At 32.5% G+C, this 18247-nt stretch overlaps 1 protein-coding gene across 1 annotated transcript in view; it reads right to left on the reverse strand.

Moving 5' to 3' along the window:
- Positions 1-12488, reverse strand: part of LOC126769143 (alkylglycerol monooxygenase-like) — a 37140-nt gene extending 24652 nt beyond the window's left edge. The window contains exon 1 of the mRNA XM_050487755.1: positions 12349-12488. The gene's annotated coding sequence lies outside the window, so the exon portion shown is untranslated. The remainder of the gene's footprint in view (positions 1-12348) is intronic.
- Between the last annotated feature and the right edge of the window lie 5759 nt (positions 12489-18247).

Consider the following 18247-nt stretch of genomic DNA (forward strand, 5'->3'; position numbering starts at 1 on the left):
TAAAGAACCACTAGTTTTATCTCTAGTTAAATTAAATAAATGGTCATTTATAAGCAGAACGAGAAATAAAATGTGCGAAAATTTATATAAAAATAAAGTCACACACTGTATTTATTTTAAAAGAAAATAGTAATACAAACTGCCAAAGAAAACAATTTCTTATTATTACTTTCATTTTGAGGTTTTTATATTTTCGAATTAAAAACACACAAAATCAATAATATTTTGAAATTATTACACTTTTATTGGCATTAGTGTCCATTACATATTTGCAATTAGTAAGACATCGATAGTTACTAATACTAGTTAATTGTTGCTATTATAAAAATCTGCGCTGTTAGTCTGTTTGAGAATGACGAAAAAAAAAAATTTAACCGATATTAAAAAAGTAAAAATTAAAAAAGTAGAAATGGTAAATGATTGACACAAATTAGGACTTTGTAAGCTTAAGTACACGCTAGTAGAGGCATAAGTTAATTATATAATATATATAACAAGAACATGAAATTTACGCTTATCACGTTAATAATATTATATACTACAATTTTTTTGTAATAAATTTTTTTATAAAATATATATATATATATAGGTTAAGTTTTTTTTTCATATAGGCATTAGTAAACACGTGTCATTAATGGTATAGATTATAAAGATATTAATTGGTATAGTTATATAAGGACACGAGATTCTTTGTATTGCCATCAACGCCAAGGTTCAAATATTTCTACCAAGCGAATTATACAATTATACATTCGAATAATTTATATTGGAATGACAATGGTGATTAATTTATTGATTTGTTTTATTTATAATTTTGCACGATACGAAAATAGTTTTGTTATAAGAAATTACTGATTAATTATTTTCTTATTGAAAAATCATATTTTATTCATTAAATAATTAAATGGTCAATATATTCTCATCGTCATTCATTGTTTGTTGCAGTATCAACAGCTGAAGTACCAATTTGAAGATGTTTTACAGCTGCCGCAAAGAATTAGTGAAAAATTTGATAATTTCAAGCAAACAAACTACATTATTTCTTTTACGTACAATTTTAAAACAGACTTTAATAAAAATAACCGTTATCACTATGTCGAAACTATTATAAAAAATTAAATGTTTGTAATACTTAACATATTAAAAAGCTACTAACTATCTTTCAACTTTGTAAAATATTGCCAGTATAAAAAAAAAAAAAACTTTTCGATCGTGATATTTAAATAATCGAATAAACGCTATCGTGAGTATGGATTTACAATTGCAAATGATAAATGCGACGTGAGAGTTGGTTCATATCAGTTCAAATGGTATACAATGTCGTTTAAATTATAAATTCGACATATAATAGTCTAAGCAGCTACATCTGGCCAGTTAAAAAATGAACATAGTCAGTGTATGCACTAGTCAAAAACCATTTAATTTTACTCTAACCACTTCGGAATAGGAAGCCTCAAATTTCACTGGATCTCCAAGTCGGGACCTATGTGTATGCACAATATAATTAATATAGTAATAACGAGAGCTGACAGCAAACCAGCGACACAAATATCTGTCTATCGTTTTGTGAACTTCATGTCAGTACATTCAGCAGCTGCTTGATTACGAGTCTGACGTCGATAAAAGTATAATATTAAATAAGCACAATATTACTTTAGTATAAATAGCAATAGACATTTAGCTAGCAACAAAAAAATCGGACTGACGTAATGTAAACATACTCTTAGTACACCCAACAACAACTCGATGATGAGTTAAGTACGATAAGAGTTTAGGTGACATAGTCTAAATAGCAAGAATCGAAAACTAGTGATATAAACGCCGGTCTGATACTTCGTAGTACAACTTACGATTCGCTTGGTAATGATTCTGGCATGAATAAAAGTATAACATGAATAGCAAGGGACGGCAGCTAGTCAGCGGCATATATATCGGTTCGACTTAATGTAAACCTGCTCTTAGATTTATATATTCATCCATTGCACTCGATCATTTCATTATAAATTGTGAATATCATAATGACAGCCTTGCAAGTTGAACTCGTCAGTTGGTCAACGACCAAGCGGCCTCGACGAATCGTTTCGTAATGTAATATTTAATTATGCTACTTACCACAACATGGTATTTTGTGCAATACTAAAATTGGATAGCTTAACACAAGCCGTGGCTTCATCAGCAACCGGATATTAGTTAATCTTACTAAAATCCTTCTAGAATTTTCGTATATTTTTTCTAAATGATGTGGAAACAATTTGAAAATGCAATGTTTTTACTCTCTGTCTCAAGAATAATTTCTCCCAATGCAAATTATCCAAACAATATATTATATACAGACATCGCATGACAATTAACATTATAACATTTTCAATATGTTTTCTTTGCTAATGGTGCTCAGTTCAGGCTTGAAAGTAATATAATTTTTATACACGTAAAATTTAAAAGATTAAAAATTATAATTCGATGTATCTCCTAAACGCCTCCACGAGTTATCGTTAGTTTGCAATTGAGATCAAGGTTAAGTGCCAAAGTTACATCGATTGTCAGCTAATATTATCGATCTTATTGAGAAATATTTATGCAAAGAACACTCTTAGAAGTCGTAGCCGCATATATGTAAATCAAATTATAAATAAATGACGATTCGAGACTATTTAGTGGTACAGTGGGATATGTACCACCCAATCATCAATATGTATTCTACCACGAAATAGCAATTTACTGAGTGACCCGGTTTGGTTTAGTAAGCCAGTGTAACTACGGGTATAAGGGACATAACATCTTAGTTCTCAAGGTTGGTGGCGCATTGACTATAAATAAATTTAAGGGGTGATTTATATTTTTAACAGTGCCAATGTGATTACCAGCCAGTCTGTCTATGAATTTGAGGTAAAAGAAATGTAGTTCGTCTATCAAATCCGAGTTAGTAGCAATTTTGCATGATATCTGATTTTGTAAAATTATCTGAGAGAGAGATATATATATATATATATATATTTCATCTTCATTCTTCGTTAGGCGAATCGTGTTTAGAGCTCGTTCGTTGTGGCCGGCTTAATCTGATTTTGTTGTGCGATGCATATAGAAAGATCTTATAAAACTATAAGCTAAACGGTTTCTATAATAACATTTTTTTATACTCTGGTGGTAGGGCTTTGTGGAAGCTCGTCTGGGTAGGTATCACCCACTCATCAGATATTCTACCGCAAAACAACAATACTTGATATTGTTGTGTTCCGGTTTGAAGGGTGAGTGATCCAGTGTAATTACAGACACAAGGGACATAAAATCTTAGTTCCCAAGGTTGGTGGCACATTGGCTATGTAAGCGATGGTTGACATTTCTTACAATGCCAATGTCTATGGCGTTTGGTGACCACTTACTATCAGGTGGCCCATATGCTCGTCCGCCTTCCTATTCTATAAAAAAAAAGACAAAGAACAATGTATTTTATACAAGTGATCGCTTACATACAACAAGGAATAAATAGTTTTCCGTTCGTTTATATTAATAAACGAGAAATATTTATGTAATGGCTAACTGATATAACTACTACTATACTAAATCAATATACATAAAACTAATACCAGAAGATGCGGCTCGTTTCGGAGATGGTTTTAGTATGTAATATTATTATATAAGTAGCTGCGCTTTGCAGTATTAATTAAATTAAATTTTTAGTATTGACGTGACAAGCGTGAATTTCATGTTCTTGTCGTCTTGTTATAAAATATTCAATTCGTTACATTAAAAATAAACAAATGTAAAAGATATTTCCAAGAATATCTACAAGGTTTTGTTAAAGTAAGCAATTGGCTTATGTCATTGAGTACTCTCCTATTTTTATTTTTATTTTTTATTATTTTTTTTTTATATTCGCCGGGAGGGCAAATGACTCTACTCTACCTGTTGGTAAGTGGTAGTAGAGTCCAAACGCGACGACGGCCAGTACAGACGGGAAAAACGTTCTGCACTAGCCGCCTTCGCCTTGCCGGCCCGCAAGATGCCTCTTCACGCCTCGTTTGAAGGAACCCGGGTTGTAAGAGGAGGGGAACACGTGAGCTGGTAAGGAATTCCATTTTTTGGAAGTGCGACAAAGAAAGGAGTTGCCAAATTTCTTTGTTCGCGATGGAATTGATGTCACAGTTAGGCGGTGACATCGAGAACCAGCTCGCGTGGACTTAAGAAGGAAGGGGGAAGCAGGAATTAGAGAGAATAATTCCTCAGAGCACTCGCCGTGATACAGTCGATAGAAAGCGCTCAGTGCTGCTATCTCACGACGCAATTGTAAAGGTTCAAGGGTGTTTGTGACCTTTACGTCGCCAATAATGCGTACGGCACGTCGCTGCAACCGGTCCAAGGCCTCAAGTAGGTACTTAGCGGAGCCATCCCAAAGGTGCGAGCAATATTCCACGCAAGACCGTACCTGTGTTTTGTACAGCAGGCACAGTTGTTGTGGCGTGAAAAAGCGCCGCACCTTGTTCAGAACTCCGAGTTTCCGTGAAGCTGTTTTTATAACAGCCTCGATGTAATCCCTTGGACTAAGGTCGCAGCGAACGTCAATCCCCAGCATGGCGATTTTGCTTTGCATCACCAGCGGAGTACCACAGAGGGAGGGAAGAGGGGAAAATGTTGACTTTTTCGCCGTGAGAGCGCATACCTGTGTTTTCTTGGCATTAAACTCAACAAGATTATCAGAGCCCCATTTGGCGATGAGCTCTAACGTCCTATCGAGTTCAATGACAAGATTCTTCCGCCTCTCCTCAATTTCCGCTCGCCCAGCCACTGCGCGTCCGTGGTATCCACCATGCACTGTACTATCGTCTTCATAGCAATGTATGTTCCCAAGAGAGAGCATATCATTGATATGCAAAAGAAAGAGTGTGGGAGATAGCACAGATCCCTGGGGGACCCCAGCATTCACTACATAGAATTGTGAAGCGCAACCATCAACTAAAACACGAAGGCTACGCTTGTGTAGGAAGCTGGCAATCCAGGTGCATAGCTGAGCAGGCAGACCATGTGCCGGCAGCTTGGAGAGAAGACTTCTGTGCCAGACCCTGTCGAAAGCCTTGGAGATATCGAGGCTGACAACCAACGATTCTCCATGCTTGTCGATAGCTTCACCCCAGAGGTACGTTACGTACGCTAGAAGATCACCTGTGGACCGTTTTGGTCGAAACCCGTATTGACGATCATTAATTAAAGAGTGATCTTCTAGGTAATGGATCAGTTGGTTGTTTAAAATCCGTTCCATCACCTTACAAAGTACTGAGGTGATAGCTATTGGCCGATAATTTGCCGGGTCAGACCGATCCCCTTTTTTGGGAACCGCTTGCACATTAGCTCTTCTCCAAGCCTCCGGCACACTTCCCGAAGAGAGAGAAAGTTGGAACAGGCGCGTTAACACAGGAGACAGCTCCGCTGCGCACTTCTTCAGCACTATGGCTGGTATTCCATCGGGACCGCTGGCTTTCCGTACATCAAGTGATTGCAGCTCCGCACGCACATCACGTTGCCTGATTTTAATGTCAGGCATCGTATGGCCACATGCAGGTATTGTAGGTGGCAGTGCACTACAATCATCGATGACGGAATTGTCGGCAAAGAGTTTAGCCAGGAGATCAGCTTGCTCTTGCGGACTGTGAGCTAGCGATCCGTCCGGATTTCTGAGCGGTGGCAGCGAAGCGAACAATTGCAATTTCATTTATATACTAATAAATGAAATTGCAATTGTATGAAATTTAGTTTTGTTCATAGTAATGTTGTTGTTTTTGATAGTAATTATCAATTATTTACAATACAAAAATAGTATTGATTTTCAGAATCTTGTTAAATACATACATATTTTAAAAAGTAGACCTGACTCCTGAACTGGTGTTACCCGTTCGTCATAAGTCAGTTCCTTCCCATTCAATTATTAAAAAGTATTACAAAGGGTCTTATTACTAATTATTGTAAGTTAATCCAAACCGTGTATGCGTGAGTGTGTAAATGTGTGTGTGTGTGTGTGCTATAATTGAGCGTGTGTATAAAGACAAGAAGAATGTATACAATAGGTCCGTCCCGGATTTCCACAGTTAAGTCTAAATATCTATATATTGGTGATTTAAATTAGTCTCAAACTTTTACTCAATAACTCGTGATGGACAATTAAAACATTATTAATTTTTACATGAAACTACAGAAAATACAGAAAAATCTCAGTCACGATCTTTGCCAACGTAATAGAAAATTATATTTTGTTAATTAGTATATTTATTGCTGAAAATTGATTGAAAATCCTTACAAGTTTTAAGGCAATCTTCTCAAGATTAACTTATAAATGATTGTTTATAAACAGATGCGATGGGTGCCTATAATTTATATATATTTTTTATTTATGATTCGCCAGTGGTTATTATATCAAAACAAACACATTAATTTACAAACAACATGCAGTTTAATTTTTTATACAAAATACAACATGCATTATTTGGGAGCAATACATATTATATGTACTCAATACATATAAAATGAAGTCGTGGAAAATATAACTGTAAAACATATTATTTTCTGATAGCATTACAAAAGAAATATAAAAAAAATCGTATCATGCGATCGTTATGGCATCGTTTTCAATTTTAATTAAACATCAAAAGAAAAATCTTATTGAATCTTTTAACTTTTTCCTCTCCATAAAAATAGATTAGCCGCTTTTAGAGATTAATGTTGTCGAAATTTCATGACTAAATATTCCCCTAAATGTTTCGTAATTCCGGTAGTCATAATTCCGGTAGAACCCTATAAGTAACAGCCTGTGAATTTCCCACTGCTGGGCTAAGGCCTCTTCTCTTTTTTTGAGGAGAAGGTTTGGAGCTTATTCCAACACGCTGCTCCAATGCGGGTTGGTGGTATACACATGTGGCAGAATTTCATTAAAATCAGACACATGCAGGTTTTCTCGCGATGTTTTCCTTCACCGTAAAGCACGAGATGAATTATAATCACAAATTAAGCACATGAAAATACAGTAGTGCTTGCCCAGGTTTGAACCCACGATCATCGGTTGAGATCCACGCGTTCTAACCACTAGGCCATCTCGATTTCGTCTATGTATGTATGTTTATATATCTTAATACATGTAATATCCTAGTTGGCGTTTTTTTGCCACATCCCAAATAACCATCGTCATATTTTAGCCTATTTCTACATAACCATAAAGAATTATACATCAAAACTTTTCTTGAGAATCACCTTGTCTATGGGTGAAAACCCTAAGAATATCAGTTCGGTAGTATTTTAGTTTATCTCGTTCAGACCGACAGACACACAGACAGACGCGGAGGATTAATTTGTTAATATGTAGAGATACTTCATAGATATTTGTCATAATTGCCAGTATATAACTAAAATGTAGCCTATTAAGGTTCTCATCTCATATTTAAGAATTTTATCTTATTCTAATTTGATTTTATAATGTATCTTATTGAAACGAAACGAAGTATTAAGTAAAAAAATAAATAAAGTACAGTAAAGGTAGGTAGGTAAAAACAGCAGTACTTGGTATTGTTGCGTTGCCGTAGAATATCTGATGAGTGGGTGGTACCTGTGTGAGCCAGTGCAATAACAGGCACAAGGGACATAGCATCTTAGTTCCCAAGGTTGGTGGCGCATTGGCGCTGTAGGCGATGGTTAACATTTCATACAATGCCAATGTCTATGGGCATTGGTGACCACTTACCATCAGGTGGCCCATATGCTCGTCCGCCTACCTATACTATAATATATATATATATATATATAAGACTGATTATTCCTTGTTAAAGTTTTTTCGAAATATTACATACAATTAATATGTTATCATGTTTACGAGTATCATTACGCTATGTATTTGGCTTATATGGAATGCTCTTTGGATCAATTTAATGTTACACCGCACGATTATACATTCGGTAAACCAAAATTGTGATGATGCATCGGATATTAATCAGAAATTAGACAACGCTGATTAACGAACGACAGCCGTAATTGTAAAATGTTTTTTTATTTATATTTGTAATAATTTCGTAGCTTGCTTATTATTGTGCTACCAAAAATACCTGCAATCCTATTCGAATTAATTTTGCACATGGTGAATTTCCCCTGTCAAATATAAAATTGATTTACAGCTTAAATCCAAACAAACTGCTATTTCATTGAAATTATTTATTTATATCAAATAGATTTTATGAAATTCTCTATCTTGATTTTAAAATTTGTTAGGAAATCATTCTAAATATGCAAGTGTCGCATATAATTTTGTCACAAGTATATCCATCGACCTACATTGGAACAGCTTGATGGAATACGCTCCAAATCTTTTTTCAAGAGTATAGAAATCGCCAGTTCCGTGGTTGGACATTTAAGAAAATTGAAATAACACTTTTATGTATTTATTTGTCACCATAATTACTTCAATAATAAAATATGTTAATATAACTGAATAAATATTTTAAATATAGCACAGAAATTAACGCATTTATTTGAAAAAAATATTACCTTCAAACTGGTACATATATTTATGAACTAAGTTATATAATAGTATTAAATACCTAATATAGTTTACAAGGAAATAAATATTACATAAATACTTTTGCTGAGGAAACATTTTAAAACGCCCTTCACTTCTAATAACATTACAAGAGCAGAGGACACATGTTCCTCTTATCAAATGCTTATTTCATTCAATTTTATCAGAACATTTCTAGATCTCATCCCTTTGAGTATTTATGTAATGAATTTACGAGAATAAAATTAATTAAATTGTAATTTTTATGTATTTATTCTCATATAAATATTCTTTATATTCCAATTAAGGCTTAGGTAACATTATTTACTTACTATTTATTACATACAAACATACATACATAGTAGTATATAGTTAATTAGAGCCCATGCTACTGAGTATGCTAGTAAAAAAGCACGCTACTTAATAGCCTCTGCTTAAATTAAAAATTCCTTTTCTTTTAATTGTCTACTCGGGCGTATTATACGACTTTATAATAAATTTATTTTATATAATAAATGTTGGGTTGGTTTTCATTTTTCTATTAAATACTTTTCGGTAGAAGTAGGAATTAGTTTATTTGAGTCGGAATGACATCCTATTACACTGTAGAGTTAAAAGGAGTACACAGCGCATCTGTGGTTTTGTAGAATGTTAAAGGAGTAGACAGCGCATCTGTGGTTGCACATATATCTGTGGTCTATAATATAATGTTCTGAGCGGTTAATTTAATTTATATGTACGATTATGTAGAAACTGTGATTGGAACATACTTATACTCGTACTACGATGAAATGCACGATACTTGTTTATCATTATCAGTTAGACGCTTGATATGATTAATAGTCGCTTGATTTACAAAGTAAATACATTGAATGGGTATAATAAAGCTAGTATTAGCTGTTATTAAATCTAAAATAATCTTATCGTTATATATTTGTTCGCTTATTATTCCAATGATATAAATAATTGACGACCCCCGTAGCTAGGAAAATTTACTTTAAATTTATAATGTAATTTTCCATTACATAATATTAAAGATTAATTTAATTATAACTACAAAATCTTTGTTTATTAATTGATATAGCGTTACTCGTGTTGTGATATGTTATTTAAGTATGTAATACACGTCACGCATTCGGGGCGATGATACTCCATGAGTAACATTAATCAGCATTTGTATATGAAAAGGGTATGCTAGTGAAAAAAGCACGCTACTTAATGAATAATGTGACAGGCGGTAATACTCAAAAGCAAGTCTGAATGTGCTTATTGCAACCATGCTACTTAAAATTAGATTTATTTAAAATATATAAAAACTCAAGTATTTGAACTATTCAACTCAATGTAAATAAAATATAAAAAGTATACATTAATATGAGTATCAAAAATAATTATTTAAAGAATATTTAAAAACACACTACTCATATGCTTTCTGAATGCGTTATGATGATAAGGACGATGTCCTCTCTGAGAATGATACAGAAATTAACGGCATAAGCAAGGAAATCTAGATGCATATAAAAACTTTTACGTGCAAACGTTCATTCGTTAATATTATATTTTTAATCGTCTTAGCTTAATAGGTTTATATTTAGCTATTACGTCACAATATGGCGAAAAGTTGGAACTAAATATACTTAAACACGTCGTAGAGATAAGATTGTTATTCATATAAAAACTATTTATAGATCCAAGGTAAATGGTGGAAATATTCTCAGGCCTCTATATATAAATGTTAATACATTTTAATGTAATTAATCAACGAAACACTAAAATCGAGAAGTTTTACGTTCGAGAACTAAATTGTAACCACGTTCAAACAAGATATAAATAACGACAATAAGGAAATGAGTTTGAGATTACTTTAATACTTATACTGAAGTGATGTGAGATGCAAGTAAATGAGTATATTGAATGGACGAGATAATCTCTTTGTATATATTCTTTTATTTACTTGTACAGAAGAGTCGACAAGACGATCTAGCGCTTAAAACATCTGTTCAAAAGAGTACCACAAAAGAGAGGTTAGGTCCAGCTGTGGGACATTTACAAATAACTTACTCTTATTTATTTTTTAAAGAATAGGAAGGCGGACGAGCATATGGGCCACCTGATGGTAAGTGGTCACCAACGCCCATAGACATTGGCGTTGTAAGAAATGTTAACCATCACTTACAACACCAATGCGCCACCAACCTTGGGAACTAAGATGTTATGTTCCTTGTGCCTGTAATTACACTGGCTCACTCACCCTTCAAACCGGAACACAACAATACCAAGTACTGCTGTTATCATTATCGGTTAAGATTCACGCATTCTAACCACAAATTTTTATTACTGATGGTAGAGCTTTGTGCAAGCCTGTCTGGGTAGGTACCACCCACTCTTCAGATATTTTACTGCCAAACACCAATATTAAGTATTGTTGTGTTCCGGTTTGAAGGGTGAGTGAGCCAGTGTAACTACAAGCACAAGGGACATAACATCTTAGTCGGGCGAATTGACGATGGAATGGTTGATATTTCTTACATCGCTAATGTCCATGAGCGGTGGTGACCATTTACCATCAGGTGGCACATTTGCGAGTCCGCCTAACTATTTCATAAAAAAATACTAAGCGTATAATTATACGTAAATCGGTTTGTAAGAACAAGCTAAAATTCAAAACATGTGAACGAAAAAATATAAAACATGTTTGAAATAAAACAAATGATGATGGTACTAAAATTTCAAGGTTGATTGTTAGTGTAAAGTTTCTATATGTAACGTTTAAGTGCAAAGTTTTTTACACCGAAATATTTTACTTGTATTGTATACTGAGTTGCACGCGCTTTATTTTTTTTTTTTACTAAACATCATTAAGAATAGTAAATCGGGACATATAATGTAAGTAGTTATCCTGTGATTATGGCTCACTATAACGGAACACTGCAAGAATGTCTGCATATTGCGAGTTTTTATTACTTATTGGATATCGTTGACGTTAACTGCGATTTGTATGAAACGAAATGAGTGCCGATTAGTGACAAAAAATTGAATATTTTATAAGCAAAAAAATCGTAGGAACCAGAAAAAAAATAGATACAGAAATATTAAAGTAGTTACTAAGCAAAAAAGTCATGTTTATCTCTTAAAGATATTTTGTTTCGAGAACAGCTACGAAATAAAAATTAATAGACAGATCAAATATGATACAAAATGATTTAAATAAATACATACGTCGTTATTTTAACTTAGTACACGTTAAATGCTTATTACATAATAATAATTATTATAAATAATTATTACAAAATAAATATATCGTATTTTTCTTTTACTCGATGTATTTCAATGGAAGCCGTGTCGGCTAGAAAATAGGCCACATAATGGTAAGAGGTCATTCACCTCCGGTCAGTAGTGGTCTAGTACTGTAATACCTGCGCCATTAATCTCATTACGCTGGTGTTTATTCAGTTTAAAAAAAAAAGTCTAAAACTAATTGAATTTTTTATAACGTTATTACATACTCTTTTACTATGCTTTATAAATAATATGTTTTAATTTATAATACACTGTTACTTCCTATCATTTATTTATCACAATAAATAATTATTATATTTTACTACTTTGTATTATTTGATATATAACGAAATAATAATACCTATTACATATATTATATTAAAAAAACAAAATCTTAAGTGTATAATTATTAATATTCTGTAATTATTTTAAGAAAATGTAAACGTAGTTTTAAGACGTATTTTTTCATTCGCAAATATAATTGAAAAAAAATAATGATCTCATGTAGTTAATAATAATAAAATAAATGTTATAATACTCACAAATTCCGTTGATCAATAATCGTTAACAATGACACATGTTCACAATGTTTCGCGATTTGTAAATGTAACACGACTTTCGTACAATGATCACGCGCACGTTTGTATCTGGTCGAGTGTGAAATAAAATGCTGATATTTGCGTCGAGTTGTTTGTATTTGTATAAATAGCCGGCACTAATAAACTAAGTGAATTAACAGTGTGCGCGCTGTTATTTTTTTTCTTATTTTAAATATTTAAATGTCTGTTTTTTTCGCATGTTTATAACCCTCCATTGACGAACTGATAAGTTTCTAGGTCATCACGTCGTATGCTGTTGAAATTTTCGTTCATGTTTTGTTATTAACTGCTATTGTAGTTTTCTTTTATAATTATTTAGTTCATGTTTTGATTTCGACCTAGTTATTCTCTTTTTTACCTAAATATAATTTTAGGTAATATAAATAATTTTTATAAATTATTTTATATTGTGTTGCTTAAAATATACTTCTAAGATACTTTTTTTTATTTTATGGAACAGCATCTGAGATGTCTATTTTTTTAAATTTAACATTGACCGATAAATTTTAAAAATTTTCCAACATAAGTGATATTGGTAAATAAACGTGAAATATGTGTTTTACTATCTAACTAATAGATGGCGATAGCCGTAAAACAAAAAAAAACACCACGCAGATTATGGTGCCGCTTATACTATACACGATTTCAAATACAATTCCATAGGATTATTTCTTTTCTATCCACATTATGTAGGTTTAAAAAAGATACCAACATAGTCTAGACGTAAATATACATTATTATTTTTAGAAATAAATTCTTACTATAAAACTTGAGTGGCGAAGGGTTAAGTGCAATATAGCTGTATATATATAACTTATAGACTTGACAAATTAAACACACATAGATGAAATAATATAATTACAATGAATGTAATTAGAACTATTGCTTAGTGGAAGAGATAATAATGATAATATTCTATACATCTTAAATCGGGGTAAAGGTCTATTAATACTACTCATAATTAATTACAAAACACAAAATTATATATTATTTACTAGCGGCCCGACTTCATCCGGGTTGAACATTTGTCTTTTTTAAGCCCATAATTACTTTTATATGAAAAAAAAATGATACTTTGGTGTACATGAGAATAATATAATAAAGCCTATGTTACTCGCTGATAATGTAGCTTTCTATAAGTAAAAGAAGATTTTAAAGTTAGTTAAGTAAAACATAATTCGTAAATAACGCATTTTATTTCTAAAATTGTTTTGAAATTAATTCGATCTAATCAAAAATTTAATATGAATCACAAAGCAATCGATAACAAATAATTATTTAAATATAAGCCTTAACAAGTACAAGTACAGTTATTCTATAATAACAAAGTCGGTAATCAACGTAAAATATCAGAAAGTGTTATGCGACATTGAATACAATAATTATATAATTTAAAGGATACACGTATCAAAATGGCGTGTAACCGCGAGTCGCTTATTACCCTTTCTTGTATGAGTTCTTACCGAATAGTAAAGCTGAGCTCGTAAAAATAATGAATCCTGTTGGTAATGTCAAGTTCAAAAAAAGTGCATCTCTTTAACTACATTTAAGAGTTGTCGAGTCATCGTGAATCAGCAATGTCATATACAACTATCGCTTATGTACGGAAGTAATATTTCATTCTATTTATATTTATCACAGCTGCTATTGTTTGTTATTGTCCTACCTTTGTTATTTCTAAAATACTAATAAATTCAACGATATAATGTACTTTAAGTTGCAATACAAAATTGTAAGACCAACTTACTGTGGGGTACCACTGTTTTACATACGTTTAAGCATCAATCGCCCAATGGTTTTGGGGTCGCCTAGCGTAGTAAAAGTCGATCCTGATACTTGGGTTATTGGTGTCCCCATAACCACAGTAAGAATATTAGTATTTCCTTTAAAACGGTCATTGCTACTATTGATTGTCGAGATGGCCTAGTGGTCAGGACCCGTGAATCTGAACTAAACCTGAATCACTGAATTTTCATATGCTTAATTTGTGTTTAAAATTCATCTCAGGATTTACGGTGAAAGAAAACATAGTGAGAAAACCTGCATGTGTCTAATTTCATTGAAATTCTGCCACATGTGTATTCTACCAACCCGCATTGGAGTAGCGTGGTGAAATAAGCTCCAAACCTTCTCCTCAAAAGGGAGAGGAGGCCTTAGCCCAGCAGTAGGACATTAACAGGCTGTTACTGATACTATTGCCAGTTTAAATGAAGGAAAAAAGGAACCTCGCAAAAGCGTTTTGTGCGGGGATTCATATTGAAAAGCAAAATGTGTTCTGGTTTTATAGGTCTAGAGGTTTGCCTTTTAAAAGCGTTGGCTAACAAACATTGTTTTTGGAATAGCTTATGGTTTTATCTAAGGCACAGAAGTGGCATTGGTAGGTTTGGTTTCGACGTAGTATCAATAGATTTATGAGCTATTAATATGAATTTAGAATCGCGCTCACAGGGATTTTTTTATTATTTGTGTATGTGCAGTTCATAGTAAAACATGAACCTCTCATTGCTCACCGAATTTGCTTAGTGTAGTGTTATAACACACAGATGTCCTTCCTTTCGCTGACGACGACACCACAGGCCCCTTACGACGTGCTTATTTCAAGCCCTTGAGCAGGCTCTCAATGTCTGGCTTATGTCTTTGTAGTCGCCCTCTCGCCTGGTGACACTGTCATGGCCAGTACAGCTAAGAGCATAAACAGATATTATATTATTATAATGTAAGTGTAAGTATATTATTACAATATAAGTGAAGATATTCGTGTAATATAACTTAGTTATTTCCCGTATTATTAATGTCTTAAAAAGCATAAAATATTGACATATTAAATAATTAAATTACGGCAGATTGTAATTTTTTTATAAAAAAAAATCCGTACTAATATAATCTAGGTACGAGTTATTATATGCAATGACGCAACTTCATGAACGCCGGACAGGGAAATATAGTTGTATATATTCAGTAGAAAATATTTCTTTCTCCAGTTAAATACTTAAATATTGATTTATTTTATAAATTATCACTAGGTCTTTCATTAAGCTATTTCGCTGAAAAAAAAACATAAATTGAATAACGTTTTCGTATAAATTCACCTCCGACTACGTGAAAGATTAACATAATCTTGGCAAGGCAATGAACCGTCTGAATGAATTAAACGATACACCACCAACCATCCGATATAAAATGTTTTCGTGTACGGCGATTCTGTACGAACAAAATGCAACTCACCGTAGAAGTCGGTCGAGAAATATCAGAAAGATATATGTGATATTGATTTAAAAATAATTAACCCTTCTTAATTGAATTTATTTAAATTTACCGTAAAATTTGCGAAATACCAAAACCAAAACAATCATCTTATTTTTACTTTAGAATACCGTTTGCTATCTAATAATTTAAATGTTTCATGTTTTTTTTTATAGAATAGGAAGGCGGACGAGCATATGGGCCACCTGATGGTAAGTGGTCACCAACGCCCATAGACATTGGCATTGTAAGAAATGTTAACCATCGCTTACATCACCAATGCGCCACCAACCTTGAAAACAAAGATGTTATGTAAGTACACTGGCTCACGCACCCTTCAAACCGTAACACAACAATACCAAGTACTGCTGTTTTGCGGTAGAATATCTGATGAGTGGGTGGTACCTATCCAGACGAGCTCTACCACCAGTAGATGTGTGATTCACAAAGGCATTTTGTTCGTTGAAATGGTACATTTTAAAGGATTTTCGTTGCAAACTGAATTCTACGCTGGCGAAGACGCGGATTTTTAGTAAACAATAAAGGATATTATATTTTATCATTTTTTAATTTAATATATAAATTGCTAAATTATTTCTAGCCTAATGTAAAATGTGTGCCGAGATGGCCCAGTGGTAAGAACGCGTGAATGTTAACCGATGATCGTGGGTTCAAACCCGGGCAAGCGCCAATGGAATTTGAAGTGCTTAATTTGTGATTATAATTTATCGCGTGCTATACGGTGAAGGCTCCATACCTTCTTCTGAAAAAGGGAGATGAGGCCTTAGCCCAGCAGTGGGACATTCACAGGCTGTTACAATAATGTTAAATATATTTTTTAAAGAAAGTTCTACACAATATATCGTAATGTTGTGTAATATTATAAAAATTATTATCTTTATTTCAAAGCAATTAAATATCATTTGAAATATTTTATTGATTAGTTTTAAATTGGCCCGTAGAGAGGATATTGTTTTTTTTATTGAGTAATATATTAAAGGAATTAAGTATAAATAGCTTGTTACAAAAAACATAAAATATATTAATTAAAATGGCATGACTAAATTTTACAATTGCAAGAGCAAGTTTTTATAGATTAAGATATGTACGTACATGTTTAAACAGCCGAGATGGTCGAGTGGCTGAAATACGCGGATTATGATTTAAGGTAGCGGGTTCTTATTTGAACACTACTTGCATGTGCTTGTAATTCTTCCAATCGCTTGAAAGTGATCGTCAAGATACCTATATATCGTATGAAATTCTGCCACAGTCATTTATATCCTGCAATCCGCATCGAAGCAACAATATGGATTAAATCCTTAAAAGAAGGCCTTTGCCTAATGTTTTATTTTTTAAAAGCACAAGCTATAACAATTACGAGACAAGTTCTATGAAATCGCAAACAATATAAAAATATTTGAAATTTTATGTAGGCATGATTAACTGATGAGACAATTTTAGTTCACCGTTTGCTGTTTCCTGAACCAAGTTCATGTTTGGACACGAAATTCTTAAATACATAAATAGTTGTTAAGTATCTGTTACGTACGTTTTTGATAATGTTTTCCGCTAACGTAATAACATTCATGTGCGTTATCTACTTTCAATAAATTTGTCGCAATAAAAGTGGTTTGTTTCTATCTTAAATCTTGTCTTAAAAGATTTATATTAAATTCACTGAGTCACTTTTAGGGTTTATAAGCTATATAATATGTCCGTACATTTTGTTTTAAATAAAAGTAAATATGAAAAATTTAAGTTACACTCGTAGACGTCTTACAGCTGCGACAGAGCAAATCTATAAAGCCTTTCTTCTTCCTTCCCTTGATAGGAGCGCAATATTTGGTTAAATATGATGTAAGCTTGCCACTAGCTCATTGACATATTTAGTACTTGGATAACTAAATTTATTAAGTCACAATATGATTTTATCGATATAAAAGCAAAAGGGTAATTCAGTTATAACTGTCTATCCGCTTCATTTCGCACGCAATGTAGATATTGCGTAAATATTTATATTAAAGCAGAAACATATAAAGGAAATTTCTTGTTTTTGGGCCTGTGCATTCACTGGGGTACCCGGAAGATTCGTGATATTCGGATAAATATTAATAGGAACGCATGAATATTATTAATAAAAATAAAGTGATAATACAACCATACATAATTGTAGCCATGCGAAGCTTTAATTTTGCAGGTATAAAATGAAAATGTTTAAGAGTTTAGATTAGAATAAAGCATCAAATTCCATATAAAGCCGTCGGCATAATAAACATAGATTATATAAACATTATGATACTTTTCCTGATTAAAAAAATATAAACAGACGTGTTCAATTAAAAATATTTTGATTCATTTACCTTGAATTTGTCTTGTTTATAATTAAGCGATTTGATATATAATAATTAATTCATCTAGTTCGAATTGTTTACTGTTTCTAGAATTATCGTCATGTTTTATTATTTAATAATTTTAAAATGTTCATACAAAACATTTTATTTGACCAATGTATGTACTAATTTACATATTATGTATTAAAAATGATAATTAAGCACATTCGGTAATGTTCTAGGTTTTTATTTGAAAAAGTTATTAT

Source organism: Nymphalis io, chromosome 6, assembly GCF_905147045.1.
Source record: "Nymphalis io chromosome 6, ilAglIoxx1.1, whole genome shotgun sequence".
NCBI lineage: Eukaryota > Metazoa > Arthropoda > Insecta > Lepidoptera > Nymphalidae > Nymphalis > Nymphalis io.